The following is a 25,979-nucleotide window of genomic DNA, read 5'->3' as shown; positions in this document are numbered from 1 at the left end:
TCAAAATAATATGTAGTTTAAGAAAAGTTATTTGTAATCGATTCGATTATTAAAACAGCAGATCTGCTATTGTAATCGATAAGTTTCTATTGCAAAGACATGATCCACAGCCATCCAAAGAGAAAGTAAAAACTTAATAGAACGAATTGTATGTAATAAACAATGTATATTTATTCTGTATTAACAAATATTACGATCTTGAGAACAATAAAATATTATTTTATTTCGCATCTGATGAGGATAATCTATTTTAAAATTTTTTTAACAATTTATTATGTCTCAGATGAATTTCATACAAGCATATAATAATAATTATTATATATAGTTATAATAATAACTATATTATAATAAGCATATTATAATTATATACATGTAGATTTATTAGATTTAATCTGGATGCATTTCTTTTTCATAATGAAATTATGAAAAAAAGAACTACGAAGGATTTTCATAATCAAATGATATTTTTCTCATGTATATATATATATATGCTACTAATGACGCGTAAAAACTTAAGCAAGTTTGAGCGCGGTTAGTAGTTGGAAGGGGTTAATCTTTCGATGCTGTTGGTACACTCTCCCTCGATGAGTCTTGGGACTCCCTGGAGGTGTCACATAATAATAATAATATATAAATAGAAATAAATATCACATACTTGCACGTACATGAAGAATAATAATAATTGTTTACAACGTATATTATTATGATATTAACAAGGATTGTTACAGATTTTTTTGCATTTTTACACTCTATATATACAATAACAATAGATATAATTTCTCTATATAATACTTTTTTAATAATAATAATAATTCTATTATCATCATACAGAGTATTTACATATGTACAATTAAGACATATTACATTTCTTCTCTGTACAAAATTCTGTACGCATTTTAAGTACCTTATTTCTATTTAATATTTTTTTTTCTTTAAATAGAAATACACTCTTTTTTTTTTCATATCAGTATTATCATTTATTATTATACACGGTATTGACATACACATTACAATAATTTGCAGTCTATGATTATGAGGATTAGTTGAATGAGGCGGGCTGACCCCCCCCCCCCCCTACTTCGAAGATAGGGTTAGCTTTTTTAAAGAGAGTACAATTAGCCTTCACTATGGATGGAATGCAGGCGTTGGATGCTGGTGATTTGTCATGTGTGTATGCAAGTGTTAATGCTATATTAACAGTGTTGGTATAGTTTCCAGAGTTCATGTTTTAATGTTCTGTAGTCGTTTATGTGTTTTAAATTTCTTGGTAGTTGAGTATTAATATACTCAATAACAACAATAATAATAATAATAACAGGTTTCTGTTTGTGATTTAAGTGGATATTAAATTTTCCAAATAGCTTTATTTATTAGCATTGAAATAATGTTTTAGTTCTGTTAGTTGATAGCTTAGATATCACTGATATTAATAAAAACTTAAATTATATATATATATATATATATAATTAATTAAAATCAACTTGCACTTTGAAGTTTTACTTATGGGCAAAAAAAATTTTTTCAAGTATTTACAGTTAAGCCAGAAAGAAATCTACCCTAGCGGTGACTATTTTAAGAACACCCACGTTGAACTAAGTGAAGAGAATTCAAAAATTTGATACACTGTGTTTTATAAGCTCGTTGATGTGTTTACCAAAGGCAATCTCACAGTGTTTTATCTGTTCGTCATTCGTTCACATCACAATTTAATATCCCTGCGCCAAACACAACCAAACGCAAACTCACGATTCACAGAGAATTATAATCGGATGAGCGCATGCACAACTTTAAAATGGTCTACTTGCGCGCCACCTTGTGAGCAACAGAAAACCACCAGTACTGAAACTGTCGTTTATTAGAGTTATTAATCACCAAGACGAATATCACCACAAGCAAAATCCAGTCTGCAGTTAAAAGTAAAGGATGCGAAAAGATCGCAGTAGGATTATGTATTTAACAACAGCGTATGCATGAAATGAGTACAACCACACCTCTCGAAATGGAATCTTCCGAATGCATGTTGCTGGTTGTTAGCTGTATGCACGTGTTAGAGCACTAATTCATAGGATGTGAGGATACAAAACACTTCAATCAACACTGCGTAGCGAAGTTTTCGCAGGGCAACTTTCCGAGACATAAAAAAAAAAAAAAAAAAATTCCTGTCCGATGGAAAGTTGTAGTGCTTTCATGTCACCTGCAGGTACCAAATGATCACTCAGGTGATCGGCCAGTGCACCTGTAGTACACCAAGATACCAGTGAATCGTGTGTATGTGTTCCGGCAGTTCAGTGGACTGCTGACGGCTCTGGTCCATTCACAATATAGCAGGGGAGAAGTTGAGGAGAGAAAGAGAGAGAGAGAGAGAGAGAGAAAGACTGTGTGTGTGTGTGCGCGCGCGCTTATGTGTATGTGTGCGTGCGTGCGTGTGTATATGTGTGTGTGTGTGTGTATATGCAGACACTAGCGCCAGTACCGCAGTCGACGTCGGGTACGGTCGATAGCATCGGCGGATTGGCCGGGTAGCGCCGAAGACAGCATTGGCGGAGTGCGCTGTTCGCAAGGATCTTTAACAAGCGCGCGCGCTCCTACGGAGGTGACATTATCGGGGATGTGAAGGTGACAGGTTTCTGCTCGGATGAAATGTACGTACACAGGTGGAAAATGTACTAACAGAGTTATGCAAGGGGCGTTTTAGCGGATAACCGTGCGGGGGAAAAAATAGGGAAAAAAAAACATCAAGCAGGTATACACAACACCGAACCTGGAGCAGTCGTCTTCAAGGTCGAAGATCTGAGCGATGTCTGGAAGCAGCAACAGCAGCAGCAGAAGCCAAGTTCATGCTTGTCCACAGCGTGTCTGTGCTTAATGTGACAGTGTTGTTATCGGCGTGGATACAAGTGCCCGCAGTTGATGTGGCCGTGCTTTCTCATCGACCGTTCCCTCATTTTAGGGAATTCTTCTCCCTTAACGTTCCGAGGTGCTAACGTATTTTTTTCTCCCCTCTTCATCCTCTTCTTCCTCTCTTCGTACATTCCTGTGCACATCAACCCCAAAGGATCCCTCCGATCACGTGCGACACAACGGTGATGGGACAGAATGAATGACAGGTCCCACGCGTCTTTGAGTATTTACGTTGACAGCGTCGTTCGAGTGAACACAGGTCTTGACATCTACAACTCCGTCGCCGACCACCGAGAAGACTACGTAAGTCAAAGTTCCTACTTTCTTTTCATTTTTTTTTAAACGTACATGAAATGAATATCGATATATTTAGCCCAATACAAATCTGAACTCTCTTTACTCAACCGACCAATCAGATTACACAAGAATTGTTCCGCTGTTTTCCCAAATCTTTCGCCGTTCAGCGTAAAGTTAGCAATTTGAACTTTAACCTTTACCCATCTTCGTGCTGTAAGCAGTTCGTCGGTTGAGAATAAGAGAGCTTACTTATCATTTTTATATTCCTTTTATTTTTAATTATTTTTATGTTCCTTTTCACATTTCTAGCATATGTTGTTTCTTAGGAATACATTTGAACATTAACAAGAAACCATTTTTTTTAAATCGCCGATATTGATTCCTAACACATTGTAAATTATAACAGTACTAATCTCAGAGTACATTTATTAGCATTATTTAATATAATACATTATAAATATTTTCTTAACTTTTCGTTTACTACAAGTGCACGCCGTAAAACAAAGCCGGTTGTTCAGAAACTCAGCCTTACAAATCGTGTAGTTAAGAAAATGGCTGCTTCTAAGTCGAATGATTGGACACATGCAGAAGCACACGGGTGGGGGGGGGGTCATAGAACTCTGACAGTCTTCACTGTTACTTTCTTTTTATTTTATTATTATTATTATTTTAAGATTTACAGGTTTTATTTATACAGTTGAGCTTTGTCCTAAACAAGCACATTTTTTTGGAGTAAACAATTTCAAATACGTAGATTTAAATAATTTTTTTAAGTAAAAATATTATTTATAATAATAAAAAGTGTTTATAGAAAATATATAAAATAAGAAAGATATTCCAAGAATCTTTTAAGTTATTTATATGTAATGAAAAAGAATTAAGAGTTACTTTCTTTCCTAAATAGAAATTTGATTTTTTTAAAAGATATTGCTTTTTTTTTTTCTTCGATGTCCATTTGCTTCTATTTTCTTTCCTTTTTTTTTATTTGCTTACTTTGAGAAGTATTCCTTATTGAGCAATGATGCGATCGCCATATCATAAAGGTTCATGAAAGATCTGACTACATTCTGCTCTCCCAAAGCAACCCCCCCCCCCGTTCGCTCAATCAAATTCAGGTCAGGAGAGCAAGTCCACACAGTTGATAACCCCTTCTCCCCTTCTCGTACAGTATGTCTACAAAGTCGTGACCTTTTTTGATACGAAGTAGCTGAGCATAACAATCTCTTTTTTTTTTTTTTTCTTGTAGAGTATTAACATATGCACGATGAGTGGTTGAAGAATCTTGAGAGATATGCAGTGAATACATTAAGAATCAGATAAATAGTAATACTTGATGCATCCAATTAAAATAATCTTTATCCTGTACCAAATAAATCATAAGATTAAAGAGGAAGCAATGAGTATCATTATATATTTTAATAATATCAATTATATTTTAAGAATTGGTTTTAGTTTAAATAAGCAGTTCGCATATGTATTTCTGCAATCATTTTAGTTGACTACTCGTAAGCAATCCATCTTGTTTTTGTCGTGGGTTGTTACATGAATTCATAAACAATACTCATTAATTTTGATCATGTAGCTTCCTTCATATGATTACTGCTTTATATGATTAGTTTAGTTGGTGTCTGCACGATGGTGTGCAAATAAAAAAAAATGCTTTGAAACAATGGTGATGTTTCAGATTGAGCAATAATAAGTTTAATGCATAGCCAAACTGTTAAGATCGGTTATGTGATTAATTCATAGTAAATCTATCGTTAATGTAGTGGCATAATCATAATGACAAATTCCAACAGAAATTGTAATAATTAGTTTTGGATTGAATTCATAAAAAATAGTCATTAATTTTAGTCGTGCTGCTTAAGATGATTGCTACTTTATATAATTGACCGAGATGGGTGTTTACATGATGGTGTGCAGATAAAAAAAAAAGAAAAAATACATTGATACATGGATGATATTTCAGATTGGTCAAGACGTGATATGCCTAGCCAAGGTTAAGAATAGCGGATGATTAATTCATAATAAATATATCGTTCATGTGATAACATAATGATATTGAAAAATACCCACGAAAATTTCGATAATTAGTTTTGGATAGCAAAGTTGGAAATAATTGTAATATTAGTCATTAGCAGTCATTTCCAAATGAATAAAGCTTTATGTGGCATATGGCAAGACCACCTACAGAAAAAGAAAGAGGTCATCAATTGCACCTTTCATTCATAATAAAATTATTAAAATATGTATTAAATTAATTGGTGTATTGTAAAAGATAGAGAATATTAAAGAATAATTAAGAAAATTTATTTAAGGATATAATAATCGTTCGATCATTTAGTGTGTTTATTAAAAATAAACTGCACTTATTTATTTTTTTTATTTTATTTTAATAGAATAAAAAAGATAACCTATTAAAATGTGGATCAAATAGTCAGCTATCACATAATCAGCTTCATCCGGGTTTCATACAACAGTAAATAAATTTAGTAGTAGTAGAAGTGGTAAGAATGAATTTAAAATATCCCTCGACGCACACTACTAATACTAATGATATCGCGAAGTAAATAAATGTCATATTGCAGCTCCCTCTGACGGGTATAACTACCCTAAGACGAAATTAACACATTTTGGTGTGAAAAACAATTATTTAATTGATCTTTATCCTCTTCACTTTATTATTTTTTTAAATTATTATTTTCCTAAAGTAAAGTATGGCTATTTCGTGCACTTTTTAATAAATATGCCTCATTTCTGTGTTTCTCTTAAGGTCGGTTGTCGTTTAGTTCTTAATTAACAGATGTTTATTACATTTATAATTAGGAAGTTGAATCTTCCATCAAAATTTTAAAGTAACTTTGGTTCCTTCAGTGTATATCTTTAGTTTCCTTTTAAACGCAAAAATAAATTGTTTAAATTCTAGCGATATAATTGATAAAATTAAGGAACATTGTTGGGCAATATTAATGCTTTATTAATATAAAAACTCTATGAAGTGTATCTAAAATTTCAAAGGACAATATTTTATTTATTTATTATTTTAAAGGAATAAGCATGTTCGTGCTAATCAAGAATAACTCTATTTAGTATTATTTTTCTAAGTATTATTTTATTATTATCAGTATATAATTTTATTTATTAATATGAATATAGAAAAGGTAAACAGTTCAAAACTTAGAGCACCTAATTATATAATTAATAAAATCATTAATAAATTTAATTTCAATTTTAATTTAATTTATCCCCGTGTGGTGGCTGGGATGAGAATAGCTCCACTGCAATCCATGCATGTCGTACGAGGCTTAAATTATGAAAATTTAAATCACTATAAACAATGAAATGTTAAAGTTACTGTCACTGTTTCAATATTTATATCAACCAATTAATATCCTTAATTTTATCGCATTTCGTAATTCTAATTTACACCTTCAGACAACGATAAAGAGACAGGATGAAGCAAGATACGATAATGAAAGTTACTGCAGGTGAAGGAAAGTCTCCCAAAATTTTATTAAGGTGTATTTCATAAATAATGACATTTATTGCAAATTGCATTTTGCAAGACGAAGCATAGTGTCTTTCCCTATAGCATCCCATGTATTCAATTGGAGATTTGAGAAAAGGTTTTCAGCGAATGTTTATTAAATGCTTCACCTGCAAGCGATTACGTGCTTGCAATGTATGATAACAAATGACGTCATTATTATACAGCTGACATTGAATCATCGAAGTATATGCGAGCAGACTAGAAAACTAAGTCTAGTGTTGTTATCATTAAGATTTTATACTTTGTGAGGACTTTTCAATTGAAGGTGGATACCGGTCTCAGTAAGGGCATGGGGACGAGCCAAACACACTCAGAAAAGAGAAAATATACTTGACTCACATGTAGCCTTAACTGTAGTGGCATTATTTCCAAATACATAATCATAATCAAAGTGGTGTGTGTGTGTGTGTGCGCGCGCACACATTTCTTTCTTACGTACTTTTTTTTTTAAACTTCGAACTCCAAGTTTTGAAACCGCATTGTGAAATTAAAATTATTTGAGGGAAAATGAGGAAAAAAAAAAAAAACACATTCCATATCGAAACCTATTTTTAACGAAAACTACGCTACAATTTAAACGTACGCTCCTCCATTGTTCCTGACCTCTTTTCTTCGCCTTTTATCTTTCATTCCGAGTTACAATTCACCACGAAATTCAGTCAGTAAGTCAGGGCAACTCGTTCAATGCCTCTCTCAACTAGTGCCACGAGCGTGCCAGTGGCTATCGATTGAGCCACGTGCGCATGTCACATGATCGAGCACCACAGACAGAAGATGCAATGTAGGTCAACGTGCGCACACCGGCAGCATACAAGCAGTAGTAGTAGTAGTAGTAGTAGTCGACAGACAGAGCAAGCGTACAATGGCATTGACAGAAAGCAAACAGTGACATTGATTTTTCCTTCCCTAAAGTTCAGCTGTGTGTGGCTATCTCTAGAAGTGGTTCCAAGTTCATTCAATGTAGTGATAGTACTCTTCTCGGATATACTTCTTAAAGATGTTTTTCTTTTCTTTAACTAAGATAAGATATCCAAATTGTTTATGCATTGTTCATTCAGATAACTATGAACTCATTCCTCCCCCCTACCCCTTTGCTGTTTTATTAATCTAAAGATTGTGTCGTGAACAGTCTTATCACCGGGATTTATTCTGTTTTTCTGTTTGTTATCTGAAAAGAACATAAAAACGTAGTTGCTTAAATTCTGTTTTCGAAATGTTTAACAAATAAAGAAGTTTGATATCTTGAGAGTGTTTTTTTTTTTTTTTAATTTTTGTTTTAAATACAATAAATTAATCCTTCACAGTTCAAAACTGCAGTAGATTTCAGTTTTCTTTTGCAGAAAGGGATGGCTACGAAATCCGGGTTTTGAATTTTGTAGGTTGTTCTCTGCGACTGACGAAAATAAAAACAGGAATTAAACAAACGAACCTCGATACTTAATAATACTTTTATTCTACTATGAGCATTGGACTCGATTCTTCTGAATTATTTTCTCAACGATTTATGGATCTTCTTCCATAAAATTAAAAATAGTAAGTTTTTTCTTAAAGGTAAACTTTTATATTTCATTATTATGACTATTATTATACAGGACATCCTATAAATACCCAACCCCGACTATAAATGTTTCTCTTGAGTACTACTTTAGAAGTAGTAACAAATCAAACGTTATATGGAAGGAACAGAGAGTTTTCCAATAATCTACAATTCGACTTCCTTCCGCAGACTGGAGCTGCATTCGCGAGTGAAGCCAAAAGGTTGTTCTTCAAGAAAAGTACCTACCCTGACCTCCACGATACCTGGACCTTTTCTTATTAGACTTTTTCGTGTAGGAGAAAAATAAGGAAAGTGCTGACCTTGTGGTCGGCGGCTCAGAAGCTATTCAATCACTGAATCGATATGTTACATAGCATCAGCAGGAGTTTGAATAACAATGCAACTAGGAAGTTGCATTGTTACTAGAGATGCACGTATGGAATTTGAAACTCTCAACGCTTGGAATAAAATTCTTATCCCCCACCCCCACCCGTTAAATGATATTTGATTAATTACTACTCGGTGGCATTAGAGATATACAGTTGACTTTCGCTACAGAAATTATTATAAATTGCTTAAAAGTACCAACCAAGTCCAACAAGTAAAATGCTACAGTAGAAGAAGATTCACGATAGCTAACTGTCCATTATAACAAAAGCAATCCTGGGGTCCCACCAATTTGCTATAGTGAGAGTAAACTGTATTAGCGTTTGTAATTGACCATATTTTTATGAAATATCCTGTATTTTCTTATAGGCGGTACAGTTTAAAAAAATATTAGTACTCTCCAAACACCCCTACTTTTTTTTTTTAAGTTCAAAAGCATCTTGTGCATCGTTAACCATATTACGGTTAATAAAATTAACAAATTGTGGAACAGCAGTATATCCTAAATGCGTAATTTGAAAATGTAGTCAAACTACTAATTAAAATCTCTATGATATATTTGCCTTGACGTCATCTTATAAGGACTGGCTTAAAGGGGCGAAGCAAGAATGCTTTTCATCTTCCCCGTTATCTGGAGAGGACAGTGTAGGGATAAGGTGTTATTGAGCTATTAAAGCTCTGATCATGGCAAGAGGGTAACAGCAATAGCCGAGCCTCAGTTAGAACTTCATTGGCTACAGCTTTGCCATCCATTATCCTCCAAGGGTATTAATTAATCACCGCATCTCACGGTCGATTAACCGAATCATTGACGTCATCTCTTGAATTGGTCGAACCTATATGTGATCCTTATTAGTAGAGAGAGTGGTGTTTGAGCATATCGTTTATTAGTTCCTTTAAAAAAAATGCTATATTATAGAATGCTTCCGTGATCTGAAGAGAAGAGAAGAGAGTTAGTGATCATTAAGTGATATCTGACATCACGGCAAATATATCTTAAAAAACATGTAACAAGACTTAACTAGTGCTAATTTCGACTCAGTATTTACATGTGAATTGCAGACTTCCAAATTAAAAGACAGTTAAAAACCAAGGTTCTTCTCTGTATTTTATTTTTCTGTTGACATATTAGGAAAAATAAATAATCAACTTTATATTTCGCATTCCTAAAACTAGAGAAACCTGTTTCGAGGTATGCCGAATACGAGGAACGAATTTATTAATTGACCATTCTAGATTGGTATTTTTCAGGGACTATATGATGCCTTTAGTCGTTTTATAACCCAAACTCTAACTCTTCTGAGATAGATATTTTTTTTATTTCACTTGTTAAAATATACATTAGACGATAGGTAACAAGGACTATTTACATATTATAAGTGTATATATTACAGAGAAAGAAACATTTTCCTTTCGGGTACACAATAGATAATGAAATAAATGAATTCAAAATTTACAGTTCAGTTTCAGTCTGAGTTATCTTTCAGTTAAAGAGTATTGTCGTCGTCAATTCAGAAGAGGATATCAGTTGGATTCCACTCCTCTATGAATTTCGTGAGCGCAGATGAAGAGGAAATTGCATGTTCTGTGTCTATTTTCTTCTGTGTGGACTAAATTTCAGTAGTCTTCTTGGCTGTGTGCGTAGTTACAGGTGCTAGAGGCAGTATTCAGGGCATAGGTGATCATAGCTTTGTTTGCGGGACAGGTCAGATGTGTGTGTTCCAAGGTACCTGAAACGTCACAGAATAGACACAGATCCGTTTCTCTTAGCTGAAATTTGTAGAGCTTAGAAGGAGTTGGCAAGATGTTATGCCATAGTCTCCACTGTATGTATGTAGAGAGAGAGAGAGAGAGAGAGAGAGAGAGCACTATTTGAAGTAAGATACCAAATATCAATTTCCAAAAAAAAAAAAAAAAGGACAGTGAAATTTGGGCAATAAACAAACAAGATAAACAAAGAATAAAAAAAAAAGAAGTGAAATGAGATTTATGAGAAGAACTGGAAAATGCACATTATTAGATCAAAAAAGGAACGAAGACATTTTAAAAGAACTAAAAACAAAATTAATAGAAGAAAAACTCAACAATTATAAACAAAAATGGATTGCACATGTAAACCGAATGGCCAACACCCGACGTCCAAAACAAATACTAAAATATAAGCGAATTGGAAAGAGAAGGCAGGGTAGACCTTAAAAAAAGGATATTGGATGGATAATGAGACCGGAACAGACCAATATAGTCTATACCCGTAATTAGTGTTATGATGATGATGATGAAAAAAAAGGGGGGGTTGGTGGGGGGACCTCTCTCTCTCTCTCGATCCACCTGATGCCAGCAAGCATGTCATTCTCAATTGCAGTATGTGGGGGTGATATATATATATATATATATATATATATATATATATATATATATATATATATATATATATGAGAGAGAGAGAGAGGTAGAGGGATCTATAAGTACACATCAGGATTAAGATAGAAGTTTATTGATTTTTTTTTTTTTTTGAAGAGTTGCAAGTTGTATTTTTTTGGGAATACTTCATGAGGAAGGCTATTCCAGAGGACAGAGGTGGATGGAATAAAATAGGATGAATAGGAGGTGGTGTGTTTGCAGTTGCACAGTAAAGGGTGTGCTGGGCAGCTGCTGCTCTTCTCATAAGAGATGCAGTAAAAAGTGTTGGAATGATGGTTGCCAATTCACTAGAGGCGTGACCATGGAAGTATTCGTAGAACAGACACAGTGTGGAAACACTGGGCTGTGAGATAATGGTTGAAGTGAATTTGTAAGAGAGACGATCATCTATGAGCCTAATTGCTCGTCTCTGGATGGCATCAAGGATTTTAAGGGAAGGTTTCGGTGCACCATCACAAGCATGTGAGCGGTAAAACATGAGCGAATTTAGTATTTACATATAGTTACGAGTTGGTTGGATGTAGAATAGGCTCTTGAACGAAAGAGATTGCAAATTTTCTCAGATGTTGAGGAGACTATTGATGTGATGTGTTAATGCCAGGAAAGACTGGAGATAAACGTTAGTCCAAGCAAGGATTAACGTTTACCTTGTAATTTTACCTGGCGATTTGTGTATCACTAAAAGGTAGATGAGCTGGAATCTCTTTTGCGCGAGAAAGGTAAAACTGTCTTTTGTTGGCATCGAGCATGACAAGGTTGTCCTCGCCCTATGGATGGGCGAGGGATGACAGAGTACTGCATGGTTTGTCAAATGAATAATATAAAAATACAAATACAAGCTAATATCTTTGGTTAATTTTTATTAATTTTTTATTAATTTTTATTAATTTTTTTAATTTTCTGATATGTGAATTAACTCACATATCAGAAACCCTGAAAGAAAACGGCTATCCCAAAAATTTAATTCAAACGATTATTTTCTCCAACCCCTCCCAACAGCAACCCAAAGAAACTGAATACAAATCTTCCATTGCTATTCCTTATGCTGGGATAGTTTCACAGAAGATTGCAACATTTCTTAAACCATATGAAGTAAGAGTAACTTTCAAACCAATTAAGACAGTCCGCAATTTCTTAAGATCATCAAAGGATAACAATGCTTTCTTGAAACATCCTGGCGTTTAAAACATCCCTTGTTCGTGTGGTTTAAATTATGTGGGACAAACTTCCAGAAGTTTGGAAATAAGAAAAAATAACACATCGGAGACGTTAATAATAACAGAAAAGATAATTCCGGGTTAGCCCTTCATTTCTCAAATACTAATCGCAACATTGAATGGGACAAAAGGTCTATGCCATATTTAGAGGAAGAATTTTGTAACCGAAACTTCAAAGAAGCTACTGTGGCAATCCATTCAAAAGGCAGCCTCAATAGGAACCAGGGGATGATCCTTGCTGACATATGGAAGACCCTCATAAGATCACTTTAGCACACCAGAATTCAACTTCGCTGCAAATTACAGAACTCACTTGCATAACAATGTCTGGCATCACACGCGCTCCATGCGTTTGATGTAACGGGTCTTTTGAGTTTTTAGGATTCGTTAATGTTTCTTTCTTGATCTGTTTTAAGCTGTTTTTTTATCACCTTATGTATGCTGAGACGAAGCCGACAATCAAGTTGGCGAAACTAGTCGGCTAAATGTGTTATTAAATTCGGGCAATATATTCCAGTCTAATTTTATTATTGAAATTTTAAATTGTTAGAAACAGGTATAAAATTTATTAAAACGATGCCTATAATATAAATCGAACTACAGAGATGAATCTCATGTCTCACCTTCAAATAAGCGTATAACATAACGGGTTTCCAGTTCATTACGTCTACGTATGATGCTACGTTTGCCTAGATTACTCTGCTAATATCTGGGGCCATTCTAAAAATAGTACACCCATCCGCTTCTCACCCTTTCCCCCTTCATACTCGAAACAAACTCCTACCTGTATAGAAAGTTGTAATCGGTACTTGTTATGCAGGACACGATCTCACGGACACAACACGTGCTTTGCGACAGCCATGTCGTATTTTGACGCTGATTGATGCATTCAGTATATAATTCAATTGTGAAGTAAAGGATAACTTGTATTTTTTTTCTCTTTACCTTGGTGTCTGCTAGAAGTGAAAGAAGGGTTGCGAAATGAGTTAAGGTGAAAAATAATACATAATTCTTACAAGCAGCATCGAAAGTATTTATATATATTCAAGGATTCGACCACGTGATTCAAAAGGCAGGAGACTATCAAGTAAGGATGTTACATTGCTTTCCAGACTTATTATCAGGTAACTACTACTGGAAACCATCAATATTTTACTAGCCAGTGCCTGATAATATTACGTGGACAGGCCACATGTTCGCACAATTCACTGAAAATGAGGAATGCAGCCAACTTATTAGAAATGAGGAGTGTAACAGTCTCGCAATATTTCAAAGAAGGATGGCAGTATTATCATTATTATTATTAGGTCACAGAAAAGAAGGATTCAGAGGACAGATGCTCCAAACCGTCCGTTACTGATGGAGAATCTTCATTAAAAAAATGAGCAAAAATAACATCTGAAGAACATTACAAATGCAGCAGAACAGAAAAAAAAATGAAAAAAAAAGAGATGTAAGGACAGTTTAGATGATTCTAAAATTGAATTATTGCTAGAAAACAGTATTTTATTGTGACATTCAATTCAGAAATGTGTAATCGGTTTATCATTTGTCCACATGAACAACCTTGCGATGAAAAGGCTAAGAGAATTGAATACTTTTACTGAAGCAATAGATTAAAGTTCTCATTCAATACCACTGCACACATACACAAATATAATAAGACGAATTTGGATAAAATTACATTGAAATGAACTATTTCCATCACCTCAACCGACAACTCTCTTAGGTTTACCATCGATTGTATATCAGTTCTGCGTGTGACCAAGAGTCTTTACAGAAGACAAGGCGCTGGTTTCGAAGAACAGAAGTACGTGGAATAAAAGAGGAGGAATAGAATTTGGCTCGACAATTCTGAAGATGGACAGTAAATGGATTTTGACCAGCAGCCTTTGTTCTTACAGTCATGAAAGAAAATAGAAAAATGATGGTGGCTAGTTCTACAGAACATTTACATTAGTAATTGTAAATACCAAGTAGGGTTTTTTACTTTTATATTTTTTCTAATTTCAGAGCTAACCAATGATAATCATAATACAAGAAAAAAAAAGATGAATTTCTAACCCTGATAATGGATATGAAGTGAGTGTCGTTCTAAATATGAAAACGAAAAGTTCTAACTAAACTTCTAAATGGGTTTGTTAAAGGAAAGATTAACCCCCTACGTTCATAAGCAGCCAATCTTAAATGTTGTTCATTTCTCTTGTGGTCTCAACTGAAAAGGTCTTTGTTACCAGTTCGAAACAAATACTTCTCTTCAACCTGACTAGATCCACTAGTCATCGTCATTACTAAGAAACGAAGACAGATGAGAATCTATTTGTAATTTTCAGACCAGTCTTACCTGATCTGTTTTCTGTGCTTTCTGGTTTAGATAAAAAAAAAAAAAGAAAAAGAAAGAAAGAAAAATCTCTATTTTCTTGACGCCTGCGTCTACAACCTGTTCTTGTTTCGTGTGGCATGCATTCACACCAACACCACCAACACCGATTCAACCGTCGTTTCAAACAGGATGAACCTCAGACGCACTCATAATTGTCCTTATGGATAACGTTGAATGAAAATAATATCACGCTGTATTATTAATATCATAAAAATTTTACAGATTCCAATCTTCGCATCCATGAAATGCTACGTAATTAACGATGGCGTTACATCAGCATGCAATGAACTTTTTTGATCTTGTTTCCATAGCAAAACGTTTTTGTGGAGTTCTTTAATCAGCGCATGCTCAGATTCATTCCACCTATTTAATGTTATATCATATTATATGATATTATGATAGATATTATATTATACAAGGCTCTTTTGCTATCTAGGTAAGGCCATGAAACTGACCTACTATTCCACTTATCAGCATACCTCGTAACAACAGGTTTTTTTTTTTTTTCTGTTGTTTAGCAAATACACAATAGCAAGACATTTTATTTAGAGTAACATATAATTATTTAGAAACATACGCGAGCCTATTCGTGACTTACCTGAACTAGTAAATAATTATGAAATTCAAATGTTGAACTAGTGAAATACTGCGATAGATCAAGACACCTGCTAAGAACTGTCTACCAAAGCTACTCCAGACGGTTAGAAGTCTGTCTTTAATCTAGAATTAACATCTCTCTCTCTCTCTCTCTCTCTCTCTCTCTCTCTCTCTCTATATATATATATATATATATATATATATATATATATATATATATATCGTTATTTGTTTATTATTTGTCGAATATTAAAAGATTAGTTAGGACTTCAACTGATTAGTAGTACTTCGATAACTTCTCTTTTAATCAGTATTTATATTAATGATTTATATTTGGATCTTCGCGTTATAACCAAATGTATTGTTAAAGTCTTCTAACTTTAATTCGTAACAATTTTACAGTTCCTGTAATCCATGTATTGTTGTTCCCGAAGCGAAAATCACGTGGACATTTAATGATATTTCAACAATGAGTGCATATATCAACAACTGACTGGAATTAGCAGTTTCAACAAATAATAAAAGCATTATGATTAGCACGTGTACATTTTTCGAATTACCTAATAGATTTCACCTCTTTCATTTTCATTCATCTCAGTTCATTTATTTAAAAAAAAATGTATTTACCAAAAAAAAAAAAAAAAAAACTAGAAGAAATGTAAAATGCTCTTCCCGGATGTCGTACAAGCAAAGTGTCAAATACTAGACAATATATGTTCGTTTTAATGAACTCTTTGAAGCTGATTATGACTGTGAAAAACTTTTCAACATTAACATGCTTGTAAACAGTTTTATTGTCACTTCAGAAAGCGAATAGGTAACTAAGTCTTCCCTTATCTCTAAGCTCCCGCAGCGAGTGGCTTGCAGATAGTCATATATCTGCGGTTTGAACTCTGACACTTGTGGCCTTGGGTGATTTATTAAGTCGCGTGATGTAATGAGATATATTAGTGGTGAGAGTCGCAAAACGGGTTAATGCAAGATCACTTGGGTGAGATTCTAAACAGTACAGAAATACGGGTACAATAGGAATCTCCTTCTCCTTAACGGCACACAGTTTCTTATGTGTTTGACGAATCATTTGATTTTATCTAATCGCATATCTTTCCTTTCAATAAATAAAAAAAAATCTTTGTAGAAATGAATGTTTAATAGGTTTTGGAAGTTTTCCTTTCTGTGTTTTATTTGAAGACAAATATTTCAAAAAGAAAGATCTCGAGTGCTCTTGATAGAACGATCGATTGCAATCTTGCTAAAAATATTCAAACCATTTTCAAGGAAATGCAGCAATTTAGTAATTTTAAAAGCTGTTGTCCTTTTCTGGGATGTTTAAAGTATTAAAATCAATCAGTAAATTCATAAATTACAAAATATATCTGACACGGAAGTCTATTTTGCTAACTGTTCTAAAATGAAATATTAAACAAAGCACTTCCAGTCTGGTTTGTAAAAATCAACATTGTGACGTAGTTCGCAATCAACAAAGGATCAAGTTTGTTGAATCAACAATAAGAACTGTTTGTTTGAATATTGTTATGATTTTTAATAATACTATTTTTAAATGAATAAAATAACACATAGTCATGTGTCAAATACAGATTTGACACATGACTTTTATTTTTCTTATGTTTTCCTTATAAATCCCATATGTCTCGCCCGTTGCATTACCTTTTCCCATTTCGATTATTTAATCACGACAAATAGGAAGGACAGAGAAAATATCCTCAAAAGACACATGGAGATAGAAAGGAAAAGAAAAAAAAATGGGACAAAATAAATAAGTAAATAAATAAGCTTTTTTTAAGAGTCGTTAACCACTATAAATAAGCAAGCTTCTTAGTAAAATCCACAAATTGCCTCTCGACAGACACATTATAAACGCATTAGTTCCGGTCTACAAAACTAACCTTGGTACATTTGCGGTGACCTGAACAGGTTCTTTTGAGCTAAGTTAGTACCTGATTTTTTTCTTGAATATTTTATATTGTCTTTAACTGATGCAATTAGTATTGGAGAAATATACGATATAACATCGATCTTTAATATATTTGTATTGCATCATTTTATTGTTGGAAACAATAGCTTATACAACAGTATATGATTCGGTAGATTTCTAACAATTAAGCTTTAACAAAAAGAAAGAAAGAAACAAACAAACAAAAAACCCTCCTGTCTTTTGGCATTGCAAAAGAGTTAAAAATACATTCGTCTAACTCTCCTCAAATGCTCAAAACGAGCTAATAGTCACAATAATTAAGAGAAGGTAATTGCTAGGTAATGAGAATGAAAATTGATGGCAGGATCGAAATATTTGTTGGATAACACAGAGATATAAAGACAGGTGATCATGTAAACCGATTTTTTTTTTTTTTTTCTGTTGAGTTATTTCCACTTTTCTTTAAGTGAAAATGTCTGTAAGATTCAAGTAGGCGTGCTAAGGTGTTCTGTTGAGTAAGGGGGATTATTACAAAATTTTAGGGTGTATGAAAAGGTGTGTGACAACTCATATAAGGGGGGAGGTACTGATACATTTAATTACATACATCTCACTTCAAGGCTTTTTGATATGCTTCTTGTGTAGGTGATGGAAAAGGTCAAGTTGCATAATTTTTCTTTCGTCGACAGACATACCTACCAACAGACCTAAAAATGAAACAAAGTGATTTCTTAGTAGGCAATATTAAATGTCAATTCAAGTCCCACTTACGGTAGAAAGAAGGTGGTCGCCTCATTCTTCAAGGACATCGGGTGGGCTTAAGGGAACAATAAAGAAGCCGTGATGAAGAAAATTATGTCCTACGAAACTGTTTCTAAGGGCATAACAATACGTCTGCCCTGTGGTGTAGGCATATTGTTTGCAAATCATTGTTTACTTAATATGCTAAAGAACAAGTTGAAAATCACAGATACTAACACAAGATTGCTTAAATAGGCCTTTAATTCTGTTACTATTATTTATTAGTATTATTATTATTTTCTTACTTTGTATATATTATCAGATCATTTCTTCACTGTGTGCTCTTAAAAGTTTTTTTTTTTTTTTTCATCTTTTAAACTTGTTTCTGAAGCCTACTGTGTTGGTTTCCTAGTTAAAATGTAGGTTAGTTGGTATGTGGGTGTAGCTGTTTCACTCGAAGAAAGACCAACTCGCTCCAGCAACCATAAAAATACTGATCCCATCAATGCCACTGATCCAAATCACGTTCTGCTTGGAGCAACCAGACATCTGCACTCAGGCGAGAGTTGACTAAAAAGTCATCAGTAAAGGGATGCTGGATACATTGTACGATACATTATTACTTTCTCCAAATAACTAATACTTATCGGTATCACAATGTTGCGAGTCATAGCCCATTGTTACAAGCATTTGATTTCTAACAATGTCTGTTACAAAACAATTTACTGGATCTGAAAATTGTTTACAATTGCGTAATTTTTCCTTTTCTTTTTTTAACAAAAGTGCTTATTATAACATTTATCTTTAAAAAAAAAAAATACATCACAAATTTAACATATTGAACAGACGTATAAAATGCATTTGGCTCATTAAATATGCACGATTTATATTCATATATATATTATATGTACCAATTAAACAAAGCCACCTTGAATTCGTCCGTAATAAATAAACAGTTTGTTATGAACTATCCCTTGCTGCTTTTCTTGTTGTTTTCCTGTTTCCGCTTTCGACGAACAACAACTGAGTCAAGGTTCCGGAAGTAGATATTTGTGCGCACGCTCATGCACTTTGTTATTACAGCAAGAATCGATTTTGAGATCCATATTTTAGGAAGCGTTCTGCGCAAATTGTTACTGCTATGAAAATACGTCAGTCTAATGGAGCTGTGGTTTATGTTTCCGTATAATCTCCTTTTGCAATTCAATATTAATTCATTCTTAAGTTCAGATTTTACCCTATCCTGTATATAAGCGCCTAGCAGAGCCATAAAAAAAAAAAGTGGGGTGAGGGGTGGACAGTGTAGTACATATTACACTTAAGGATGTTCGGTTTTGCAGACCAAAAATTTGAAAAATCTATTTATTCGAAAAAAAAAAATTGAGAAATGTAAAATATATTTGAAAAATGTATTTATATATTTATTGAGAAATATAGTTCCAGTTTATAAATAAATCGCATGTCATCAGATATCGGCATATTCATTAATTATGCAATAAATCTCAATGCAAATAAACGTGTCCACTTTCCGGTAGGCTAAGGATTCGAATCTCACTGCAGGAAGGAAATGTTTATGAACGTCTTCCAGTGGAAAACGATTTTAGTTGCGCTTATGAGATCAGTAAGCCACTCATTAAAGGAATAAAATGGCTTGAAAAACAACATTTTTCAAGCCACATGTTTTGAAATATTTCGAAAAAAATTAAGTGATGATATATTTGATATCGACATATACCTTTCAATTGCTATTATTATTATTATTATTAGTAGTAGTAGTAGTATACCACAATTAACATCCAGATCACCTCTTAACCTATATAATTTATCTAACATCATAACTGTACTTGACCCTTAATGGTATTATTTATTCTTATGAGAATGAGTTTAATCTCTGATTATATATATTTCTCTCTCTCTTACTACTACTACTAGTAGTATGTATTAATATGTTTATCTAAAATGTATTTTGCACTGTAAATTTGTATTAACAGCAAATATAACATGTGAATTGTATAAATGTATATACTGAAGATATAATTATTGATTTAAAAAAAAATGCACTGTGAAAAGTGAAATTAATGCATTCAGCATTCCCTTTTGCATGTTAACAAAAAAAAAAAAAAAGAAAAGAAAAGAAAAAGAAACCATTAATGGAAATTGTGAATTAAAATAAACTGCAAATTGAAATATAAATAAAAAAAGATAAAGTGCAGAAATAACCATTTAATTATTTTCATGTAAAGTTGAAACTGTAAATTGTTCTTGTTCCGAATATTATTAATTTTAACATTAATTATAATATTATATCGTCCTAATTATAATAATTTTAATAACATGTAACAAAATGTACATTGCGGCCATGTAAATTCTTTGATATATAATAAATTATTATTATTTATTATTTTAATATAATTTCATTTACTATTAATTTATTCTTAATTTATTTATTTATTATTAATTTAATATAATTTTAATAACAAAATGTACATTGCGGCTATGTAAATTCTTTGATAGATAATAAATTATTATTATTATAATTTATTATTATTGTGTCACTAACACATATCTTGATATACTAAGTCAGTACAACATAAACCCTACCATTAACTCCCCAACAAGAGAAGAAATACTCAATAACTCACTAACACAATCATGCATTGATCATATTACTATACGGGCTCCTATCCATACATATACATCATCAGTAATTAACGTAAAAATTGCCGATCACTATTTTGTCTCAACTTCGTTTTATTACGTTACATACCTCCCCCTCCCACCACCACAAAAGTCGACAAAACTCGATCATAAGTAAGAGCATTGTCGATAACCAATTAAAAAATACAGACTGGAATTCCCTACTTAAAATAAACGATCCTGTAACATTATACGAGAATTTTCAACTAAAGTTCGCAGAAATATACCAAAAAGCAACAAAACCTTCACAAGCAAGGCGACAAACAGACAACAATCCATGGATAAATGACGACATACTAAATACTATTACTGTAAAAGAAAATCTATGGAAAAAACTTAAAAAGTCATCCAGTAACACACATTTACAAACCTTATACAAAAACACAAGAAATTAACTAACAACAAAAATTCGTAGGGCAAAAATACGCTACTACTTCCAAAAATTCATGGAATATAACGACAACATTAAGCAAACATGGGCTACACTCAACGAATTAGTAACCCGAAAAAAGAAAACTTCAGCACAAGATTTTATTGCAAAAAGCTTCGGTCAGGACACAAACCAAGAGGAACTAGCAGACTCATTCACCCATGCTTCCACAAACAACTTCACACAACTCAAAAAAGACAAACTACCAACAATCAATAAAATACTACCAACACAAAGTCAACAACAAACGATGTATTTTCCACCCATAACAAAACAGGAACTGAAAGAAGCAATTCTACAACTAAAACCAAAGCCCACTCCAGGAATAGACAAAATAAGACTCACAGACCTTATTGTTCAAAACACACTTTGAACAAATAAATCCAATACTTTGGAAACTCGTGAACATAATATTCGACACAGGCATTATTTCACAAGAACTAAAAACTGCAGTAATTACGCCAATATACAAACACGGCAAAAGAAACGATACTCAGAACTACAGACCAATAGCTACACTACCAGTCATCTCAAAAATTCTAGAAAAAAATAACACACACTAGACTACAGAACTATTTACAGAAGTACAACGTCAACTCACAAAACCAATATGGCTTTCAGAAAACAAAAAGCACCATTACTTTATTAGAAGACATCGCCGACACAATAAACAAAGCTCTCGACAAAAACAAGTACGCCGTCCTTATACTGCTGGACCGAACCAAAGCATTTGACACACTTGAACATGACATACTACTCACCAAACTATACTCAATAGGTATAAGAGGAACACTCCATACGTGGTTCAAGAACTACCTCTCAAACAGAACACAAGTAACAAAAATAGGAACATGTCACAGTCGGAGTATACAAGTAAAACATTCTATTCAACATACACATTAACGTTGTTCATAATATATCCAAAAGAAGTCAAATATTTCAATACGCAGATGACACTGCACTACTAGCAATCCACACAGACATTAAAACGGCTCTCTGCAAAGCACAACAAGACCTAAACGAAATCACAACATACTTCCACCAAATCGCAATTCTAATCAACGGCACCAAAACACAGATGTTGATAATACACAACCCAAGAATAATGTCTTTAACTCTTCCAAGTTAAAGACATTATTCCACCCAACATAAAAAAAAAAACTCCTATATCACGGTATCTGCGAATCCCTACTCAGATACGGAATAACAGTCTATGCAAATACATCAAACAGCCACCTAACAAAATTAGAAACACTACACAGGAAAATCGTGTCAACAGTGATCTGAACACCTTATACACAACAACCAATATCCGACAAGCACATGGCGATACACAGAATTCTGAGCAGTAAAAACCTGAAACACTACATGACATTAACAAGAAATTACTTCAACATCACCTACCGAAATAATAGAGACACATATCGTATAACACGATCCACAACAACTCTCTACATCCCTACACCCTTCAACAATTCATACTGTTCTTTTGTGAGATCACATCAGATACCCACGCAACTCAACAACCTACCAAGAAATTTAAAACACATAGATAACTACAGAACATTAAAAAACGAACTCTGGAAAATATACCAACAAAGTTAAGAAACCATTAACACTAATATACACATCACAAATCACCAGCATCCAATGCCAACATCCCATACATAAACAGTAGCAACAACATAAATAGCGAAGGCTAAATCCCACTCTCTTCATAATAGCTAACCCAAGCTTCGAAGTAGTGGGATTAACTTGCCTCACTCATCTACAAGTAATTCTTATAAGCAAATCAGAAATTTGTTTGTATAATCACTCTTTCTCAAACTTTGAAAGAAAAAAAAATTATACAAAAAATTCTGTATAATCTTCGTTGTTCATATTAGAAGAACAGGTGTTTTAAATACATAATATAAAGGCAAAAAAAGTATTCTTAAAAATTTTAATCGAAATCCAATGTAGAAATTGCAGCACTTGGTGCTGAACTCTAAAATTATAAGGTGCAATTTCACACAAGATGTTTATTGTACGTATAAATATTTTAGCAATCAATAAATTATCATTATTATTATTTAAAAAAATATTATTAAAAAAATACAGGTGAGAAGTTATGTATTGCACTTGCAACATAGAAAACTTCGTATATGCTTAAATTGTTTTGCCTAATTCAGTCACTAAAAATGGTCCTCTTTAAACAAGACATTAAAATAATAACGATCTAAATTATTAAATTTCACTAAAATCAGTCAGCTAGTACAAAAATTGTATATGCGCACCAGGTGAAAGAAATCTATTAAATGTTCACTAATTTTGAGAAAAGCAAAATGAGTTGGCATTGTTCGTTTCAGACGCAACAATGGCCTATAGACCATTGTTATCTGAAATGTCATAATAAATATCCATTATTGTTTCACTCAATAATATATTAAGTAATACCTTTTTAAAATTTAGTTTTATTTTCTTTTGCTTTAGATGTAAAAAAAAAAGTTTTCTACAACGATGACTATTTATTTTCATAGTACTTGATGCCCCAAAGTATCTTATAAATATCTTCTACACTGATGGATTCCATAATTTTCAAATACATATAATAGTTTGATAGCGTTGAACTATGCTGGGTTTGCTGTGATGTTTTCTTCAGCTAGTTTAGTAAACTTTCAGAAAGGGGGGGGGGAAGCGGTGGACAAGATGGCATTAGTAGGGAGAACGTTTACTTCTTTTCTCGCAGTTCTTGACAGATTCATTCTGGCGACTCTTATACGTCTTCAAGGTCACGTGTCTCTAAAAGCAGTCTTCACTTATTGCTTACAACGTGGATCGACATCGTAAATACTTTTGTTGGTTTATGTAGTTGAATATTTATCCTTGCGGTTCTTGTATGAAATTTCTTGCCTAATTACCACCCCCCCACCCACCCCATCGATCCATCGAACACGAGTCATTAATTACTTCTACCCCCCCCCCCCCCCAAAAAAAATAAAAACTAAAATTCTCCATCCTATGATTAATGCCTTCATATAATTTTAAGTGATTGTTCCCTGGCTGTTTATAAATAATCCCGCAGGGGGATGGGGTTAATTCTCTGAAGCAGATCTGGATTTAACCCTGCTTATAGATTTAGAAATATTTCCATATTCTAATTGAACACATAAATAAAATACCATAGACAGTTGTTTAAAACAAATGACTACCAACTATTATTTTCAAAGTAAGTGTTTTTGATAGTTAACGCCGATTTTCGTAATTTCTTTGTTTTCTTCTGACGTGTTTGATAAATCGTCGTGTGGGGAAAGCTTAAGAAAGACCAGTTAATATCTAACCAAATGCGTATTTAATGTTAATTGCGATATTATTACCCAAGGAATTTGTATTTTTTTAAATCTTTTTTTAGTTCATGATGTTTATTACTCTTCCCGCACTTGGAAAGCCACGTGCTTCTCGCATGGATGTGCGTGGTATCTTGGCTGCTTGCCCCGTTAGGTTCATTCCAAGGACGTTAAATAGCCTTGCTACTTTTGTTGATATATATATATATATATATATATATATATACACACATTTTTTTTTCTCATCCAAAATGAGATAATTATCTTTAATGTTATGAAAACTCATTATATTAATTAACCATAAATAACTATGTATGTATGAAAATAATAATGCAAATTTTAGCAACAATCACATTTACTGATTGTTGCTAAGAGATCTCCCCAGAATACTCATAGAAGAAAAAAAAAAAAAAAAAAAAATCGAAAGATCCATCGATAAAAACAAATTGTTGAAATTGGCAACTAAAACAAAACTTGCATTGTTTTGAAACACGAAAGAGAATTCATGAACATTGTCGTAAACCGTCATGCGCAATGCGATCACCTTATGTAATGAATGGCTTTTGTAGTAGTAAGGAAAGCTACTAGTTTTATGAACAATGTTGGTGTATAATATTAGGATTTTTTTCCCTGATAAATAGTCATTCCCACTGCAAAGATTTATTTATTTTTTCTTTTAAACTGTTGTACTAACATCGTTTTTACTTAGACGATATTCATTTTCAATGTCTCGCTATAGAAACGGCTGCTTTCACATTTCCAGTAACAGCTGAATCTACTTGTGCCCAAGGTCGTTCCAAGTAAACCGTACGTTATGTAGTGGTTTATTTCTAGTAGCATGTCGCGCGCTTGCTCTACATACTGGCTCTTTTGAACTAGCTTGCTGATGTTTCGCTTAACCTATCTTTCATGCATTTTTATCTTCTTTATATATATATATATATTTTTTTTTTTTAATTCGAAGAACAAAGGTACTATCACAGTGAAATTTAGGTTGGGAAAATACATGTGAGAAGAAAAGTGAAGATTTTAAAAAAGTTATACAATCTATTTTTATTATTATTATTATTATTACTATTATTATTATTATTATTATTATTATTACTATTATTTTGTTTAAGACTTTCTCTAACTGACTTAGGGAGAGAAACAATATAAGATTAAGGTCTACTATTTATTTTTACTTCCATTTATATATTGCGAATGACTTTTTTTTTTTTTCTAGTGAACTATTATTATAAATTTGTCTTGCGAATTAAGAAAATTCTTAACTTTCGATTCTTACATAACTCTCCTTGGAGAGCTTAAATGAATTGCTACCATTGTTTAGATGCATTCTGTCTTATCACTATACGTTACTGAATATAGTTGCTCCTCCTGTCTCTCTACCGGTGTAGATATAGAAAGGACAACCTTAAGAAACAAAGAGGTTACACAAAGAGGATTTTTTTTTTTTTTTTTTTTTTTGCATCATCGGTAGATGGTTTTTGGCTGTGAAATGAAAAGGTTAAAGAATCAAAGCACTAAATCGCTTGAAGATTTTTATTCGCATTCATTGT

At 33.0% G+C, this 25,979-nt stretch overlaps 1 protein-coding gene across 1 annotated transcript in view; it reads left to right on the top strand.

Moving 5' to 3' along the window:
• Positions 1-2,338: 2,338 nt before the first annotated feature.
• The window catches only part of LOC150097493 (solute carrier organic anion transporter family member 74D-like), a 314,670-nt gene continuing 291,029 nt past the window's right edge, over positions 2,339-25,979 (top strand). The window contains exon 1 of the mRNA XM_090407008.1: positions 2,339-3,204. The gene's annotated coding sequence lies outside the window, so the exon portion shown is untranslated. The remainder of the gene's footprint in view (positions 3,205-25,979) is intronic.

The sequence above is a fragment of the Typopeltis vanoorti genome, chromosome 17 (assembly GCF_054136105.1).
Source record: "Typopeltis vanoorti isolate ZY-2024b chromosome 17, IOZ_Tvanoo_1.0, whole genome shotgun sequence".
In the NCBI taxonomy this organism is placed as follows: Eukaryota; Metazoa; Arthropoda; class Arachnida; order Uropygi; family Thelyphonidae; genus Typopeltis; species Typopeltis vanoorti.
Note: the sequence above shows the minus strand (reverse complement) of the source record. Positions and strands in the feature narration are given on the sequence as shown.